Source organism: Phyllobates terribilis, unplaced genomic scaffold (assembly GCF_046119375.1).
Source record: "Phyllobates terribilis strain yellow unplaced genomic scaffold, ASM4611937v1 Scaffold_21__1_contigs__length_20361869, whole genome shotgun sequence".
NCBI classification, from domain to species: domain Eukaryota; kingdom Metazoa; phylum Chordata; class Amphibia; order Anura; family Dendrobatidae; genus Phyllobates; species Phyllobates terribilis.
Window position 1 is genome coordinate 11,423,930 of NW_027362781.1, and position 6,000 is coordinate 11,429,929.

Sequence of the window (6,000 nt, forward strand, 5' to 3'; positions counted from 1 at the left end):
TAAATGAGGGAATAATATGTGTGAGGGTACCCCAGGAGAGTTCCAAATGTGTGTGGGTAGAATATATATCCCACGGGGGTAAAATTGTAAAAAGTTGAAAAAAAAATTTTTTTGGACTTAGTCATTTTTCTGCCGTTTATCAGACTTTCAGATAGGTGAAATGTCAGTGAGCATTACGATTTCAGTTCCAGAGCGATTCGCCCAATGATTCCTTGTTATTTAGTTGTTTTCAGCCAATTTTCTGGATTTTTGTAAATTTCACTTTTTTGTGAAAATATCCACTAAATGAGGGAATAATATGTGTGAGGGCACACCAGGAGAGTTCCAAATGTGTGTGGGTAGAATATATATCCCACGGGGGTAAAATTGAAAAAAGTAAAAAAAAAATTTTTTTGGGACTTAGTGATTTTTCTGGCGTTTATCAGACTTTCAGATAGAGGAAATGTCAGTGAGCATTCCGATTTCAGTTCCAGAGCAATTCGCCCAATGACTCCTTGTTATTTAGTCGTTTTCTGCCAATTTTCTGGATTTTTGAAAATTTCACTTTTTTGTGAAAATATCCACTAAATGAGGGAATAATATGTGTGAGGGTACCCCAGGAGAGTTCCAAATGTGTGTGGGTAGAATATATATCCCACGGGGGTAAAATTGAAAAAAGTTGAAAACATTTTTTTTTTGGACTTAGTCATTTTTCCAGCGTTTATCAGACTTTCAGTTAGGGGAAATGTCAGTGAGCATTCCGATTTCAGTTCCAGAGCGATTCGCCCAATGAGTCCTTGTTATTTAGTTGTTTTCAGCCAATTTTCTGGATTTTTGAAAATTTCACTTTTTTGTGAAAATATCCACTAAATGAGGGAATAATATGTGTGAGAGTACCCCAGGAGAGTTCCAAATTTGTGTGGGTAGAATATATATCCCACGGGGGTAAAATTGAAAAAAGTAAAAAAAAAAATTTTTTTGGACTTAGTGATTTTTCTGGCGTTTATCAGACTTTCAGATAGGGGAAATGTCAGTGAGCGTTCCGATTTCAGTTCCAGAGCGATTCGCCCAATGACTCCTTGTTATTTAGTCGTTTTCAGCCAATTTTCTGGATTTTTGAAAATTTCACTTTTTTGTGAAAATATCCACTAAATGAGGGAATAATATGTGTGAGGGTACCCCAGGAGAGTTCCAAATGTGTGTGGGTAGAATATATATCCCACGGGGGTAAAATTGAAAAAAGTTTAAAAAAATTTTTTTGGGACTTAGTCATTTTTCTGGCGTTTATCAGACTTTCAGATAGGGGAAATGTCAGTGAGCATTCCGATTTCAGTTCCAGACTGATTCACCCAATGAGTCCTTAATATTTAGTCGTTTTCAGCCAATTTTTTGGATTTTTGAAAATTTCACTTTTTTGTCAAAATATCCACTAAATGAGGGAATAATATGTGTGAGGGTACCCCAGGAGAGTTTCAAATGTGTGTGGGCAGGATATATATCCCACGGGGGTAAAATTGAAAAAAGTTTAAAAAAATTTTTTTTTGGACTTAGTCATTTTTCTGGCGTTTATCAGACTTTCAGATAGGGGAAATGTCAGTGAGCATTCCGATTTCAGTTCCAGACTGATTCACCCAATGAGTCCTTGATATTTAGTCGTTTTCAGCCAATTTTTTGGATTTTTGAAATTTCACTTTTTTGTGAAAATATCCACTAAATGAGGGAATAATATGTGTGAGGGTACCCCAGGAGAGTTCCAAATGTGTGTGGGTAGAATATATATCCCACGGGGGTAAAATTGAAAAAAGTTGAAAAAAATTTTTTTTTGGACCTAGTCATTTTTTTGGCGTTTATCAGACTTTCAGATAGGGGAAATGTCAGTGAGCATTCCGATTTCAGTTCCAGAGCGATTCGCCTAATGAGTCCTTGTTATTTAGTCGTTTTCAGCCAATTTTCTGGATTTTTGAAAATTTCACTTTTTTGTGAAAATATCCACTAAATGAGGGAATAATATGTGTGAGGGTACCCCAGGAGAGTTCCAAATGTGTGTGGGTAGAATATATATCCCCCGGGGGAAAAATTGAAAAAAGTTGAAAACATTTTTTTTTTGGACTTAGTCATTTTTCCAGCGCTTATCAGACTTTCAGTTAGGGGAAATTTCAGTGAGCGTTCCGATTTCAGTTCCAGAGCGATTCGCCCAATGAGTCCTTGATATTTAGTAGTTTTCAGCCAATTTTCTGGATTTTTGAAAATTTCACTTTTTTTGTGAAAATATCCACTAAATGAGGGAATAATATGTGTGAGGGTACCCCAGGAGAGTTCCAAATGTGTGTGGGTAGAATATATATCCCATGGGGTAAAATTGAAAAAAGTTGAAAAAAAATTTTTTTTGGACTTAGTCATTTTTCCGGCGTTTATCAGACTTTCAGATAGGGGAAATGTCAGTGAGCGCTCCGATTTCAGTTCCAGAGTGATTCTCCCAATGAGTCCTTGTTATTTAGTCGTTTTCAGCCAATTTTCTGGATTTTTGAAAATTTCACTTTTTTTGTGAAAATATCCACTAAATGAGGGAATAATATGTGTGAGGTTACCCCAGGAGAGTTCCAAATGTGTGTGGGTAGAATATATATCCCACGGGGGTAAAATTGAAAAAAGTTGAAAAAAAAATTTTTTTGGACTTAGTCATTTTTCTGACGTTTATCAGACTTTCAGATAGGTGAAATGTCAGTGAGCATTACGATTTCAGTTCCAGAGCGATTCGCCCAATGATTCCTTGTTATTTAGTTGTTTTCAGCCAATTTTCTGGATTTTTGTAAATTTCACTTTTTTGTGAAAATATCCACTAAATGAGGGAATAATATGTGTGAGGGCACACCAGGAGAGTTCCAAATGTGTGTGGGTAGAATATATATCCCACGGGGGAAAAATTGAAAAAAGTTGAAAACATTTTTTTTTTGGACTTAGTCATTTTTCCAGCGTTTATCAGACTTTCAGTTAGGGGAAATGTCAGTGAGCGTTCCGATTTCAGTTCCAAAGCGATTCGCCCAATGAGTCCTTGATATTTAGTAGTTTTCAGCCAATTTTCTGGATTTTTGAAAATTTCACTTTTTTGTGAAAATATCCACTAAATGAGGGAATAATATGTGTGAGGGTACCCCAGGAGAGTTCCAAATGTGTGTGGGTAGAATATATATCCCACGGGGGTAAAATTGAAAAAAGTTGAAAAAAAAATTTTTTTGGACTTAGTCATTTTTTTGGCGTTTATCAGACTTTCAGATAGGGGAAATGTCAGTGAGCATTCCGATTTCAGTTCCAGACTGATTCACCCAATGAGTCCTTCATATTTAGTCGTTTTCAGCCAATTTTCTGGATTTTTTAAAATTTCACTTTTTTGTGAAAATATCCACTAATGAGGGAATAATATGTGTGAGGGTACCCCAGGAGAGTTCCAAATGTGTGTGGGTAGAATATATATCCCACGGGGGTAAAATTGAAAAAAGTTTAAAAAAATTTTTTTGGGACTTAGTCATTTTTCTGGCGTTTATCAGACTTTCAGATAGGGGAAATGTCAGTGAGCATTCCGATTTCAGTTCCAGACTGATTCACCCAATGAGTCCTTAATATTTAGTCGTTTTCAGCCAATTTTTTGGATTTTTGAAAATTTCACTTTTTTGTCAAAATATCCACTAAATGAGGGAATAATATGTGTGAGGGTACCCCAGGAGAGTTTCAAATGTGTGTGGGCAGAATATATATCCCACGGGGGTAAAATTGAAAAAAGTTTAAAAAAATTTTTTTTTGGACTTAGTCATTTTTCTGGCGTTTATCAGACTTTCAGATAGGGGAAATGTCAGTGAGCATTCCGATTTCAGTTCCAGAGCGATTCGCCTAATGAGTCCTTGTTATTTAGTCGTTTTCAGCCAATTTTCTGGATTTTTGAAAATTTCACTTTTTTGTGAAAATATCCACTAAATGAGGGAATAATATGTGTGAGGGTACCCCAGGAGAGTTCCAAATGTGTGTGGGTAGAATATATATCCCCCGGGGGAAAAATTGAAAAAAGTTGAAAACATTTTTTTTTTGGACTTAGTCATTTTTCCAGCGCTTATCAGACTTTCAGTTAGGGGAAATTTCAGTGAGCGTTCCGATTTCAGTTCCAGAGCGATTCGCCCAATGAGTCCTTGATATTTAGTAGTTTTCAGCCAATTTTCTGGATTTTTGAAAATTTCACTTTTTTTGTGAAAATATCCACTAAATGAGGGAATAATATGTGTGAGGGTACCCCAGGAGAGTTCCAAATGTGTGTGGGTAGAATATATATCCCATGGGGTAAAATTGAAAAAATTTGAAAAAAAATTTTTTTTGGACTTAGTCATTTTTCCGGCGTTTATCAGACTTTCAGATAGGGGAAATGTCAGTGAGCGCTCCGATTTCAGTTCCAGAGTGATTCTCCCAATGAGTCCTTGTTATTTAGTCGTTTTCAGCCAATTTTCTGGATTTTTGAAAATTTCACTTTTTTGTGAAAATATCCACTAAATGAGGGAATAATATGTGTGAGGGTACCCCAGGAGAGTTCCAAATGTGTGTGGGTAGAATATATATCCCATGGGGATAAAATTGAAAAAGGTTGAAAAAAAATTTTTTTTGGACTTAGTCATTTTTCCGGCGTTTATCAGACTTTCAGATAGGGGAAATGTCAGTGAGCGCTCCGATTTCAGTTCCAGAGTGGTTTTCCCAATGAGTCCTTGTTATTTAGTCGTTTTCAGCCAATTTTTTGGATTTTTGAAAATTTCACTTTTTTGTCAAAATATCCACTAAATGAGGGAATAATATGTGTGAGGGTACCCCAGGAGAGATCCAAATGTGTGTGGGTAGAATATATATCCCACGGGGGTAAAATTGAAAACAGTTGAAAAAAATTTTTTTGGGACTTAGTCATTTTTCTGGCGTTTATCAGACTTTCAGATAGGGGAAATGTCAGTGAGCATTCCGATTTCAGTTCCAGACTGATTCACCCAATGAGTCCTTGATATTTAGTCGTTTTCAGCCAATTTTTTGGATTTTTGAAAATTTCACTTTTTTGTCAAAATATCCACTAAATGAGGGAATAATATGTGTGAGGGTACCCCAGGAGAGTTCCAAATGTGTGTGGGCAGAATATATATCCCACGGGGGTAAAATTGAAAAAAGTTGAAAAAAATTTTTTTTTGGACTTAGTCATTTTTCCGGCGTTTATCAGACTTTCAGATAGGGGAAATGTCAGTGAGCGCTCCGATTTCAGTTCCAGAGTGGTTTTCCCAATGAGTCCTTGTTATTTAGTCGTTTTCAGCCAATTTTCTGGATTTTTGAAAATTTCACTTTTTTGTGAAAATATCCACTAAATGAGGGAATAATATGTGTGAGGGTACCCCAGGAGAGTTCCAAATGTGTGTGGGTAGAATATATATCCCACGGGGGAAAAATTTAAAAAAGTTGAAAACATTTTTTTTTTGGACTTAGTCATTTTTCCAGCGTTTATCAGACTTTCAGTTAGGGGAAATGTCAGTGAGCGTTCCGATTTCAGTTCCAAAGCGATTCGCCCAATGAGTCCTTGATATTTAGTAGTTTTCAGCCAATTTTCTGGATTTTTGAAAATTTCACTTTTTTGTGAAAATATCCACTAAATGAGGGAATAATATGTGTGAGGGTACCCCAGGAGAGTTCCAAATGTGTGTGGGTAGAATATATATCCCACGGGGGTAAAATTGAAAACAGTTGAAAAAAATTTTTTTGGGACTTAGTCATTTTTCTGGCGTTTATCAGACTTTCAGATAGGGGAAATGTCAGTGAGCATTCCGATTTCAGTTCCAGACTGATTCACCCAATGAGTCCTTGATATTTAGTCGTTTTCAGCCAATTTTTTGGATTTTTTTAAATTTCACTTTTTTGTCAAAATATCCACTAAATGAGGGAATAATATGTGTGAGGGTACCCCAGGAGAGTTCCAAATGTGTGTGGGCAGAATATATATCCCACGGGGGTAAA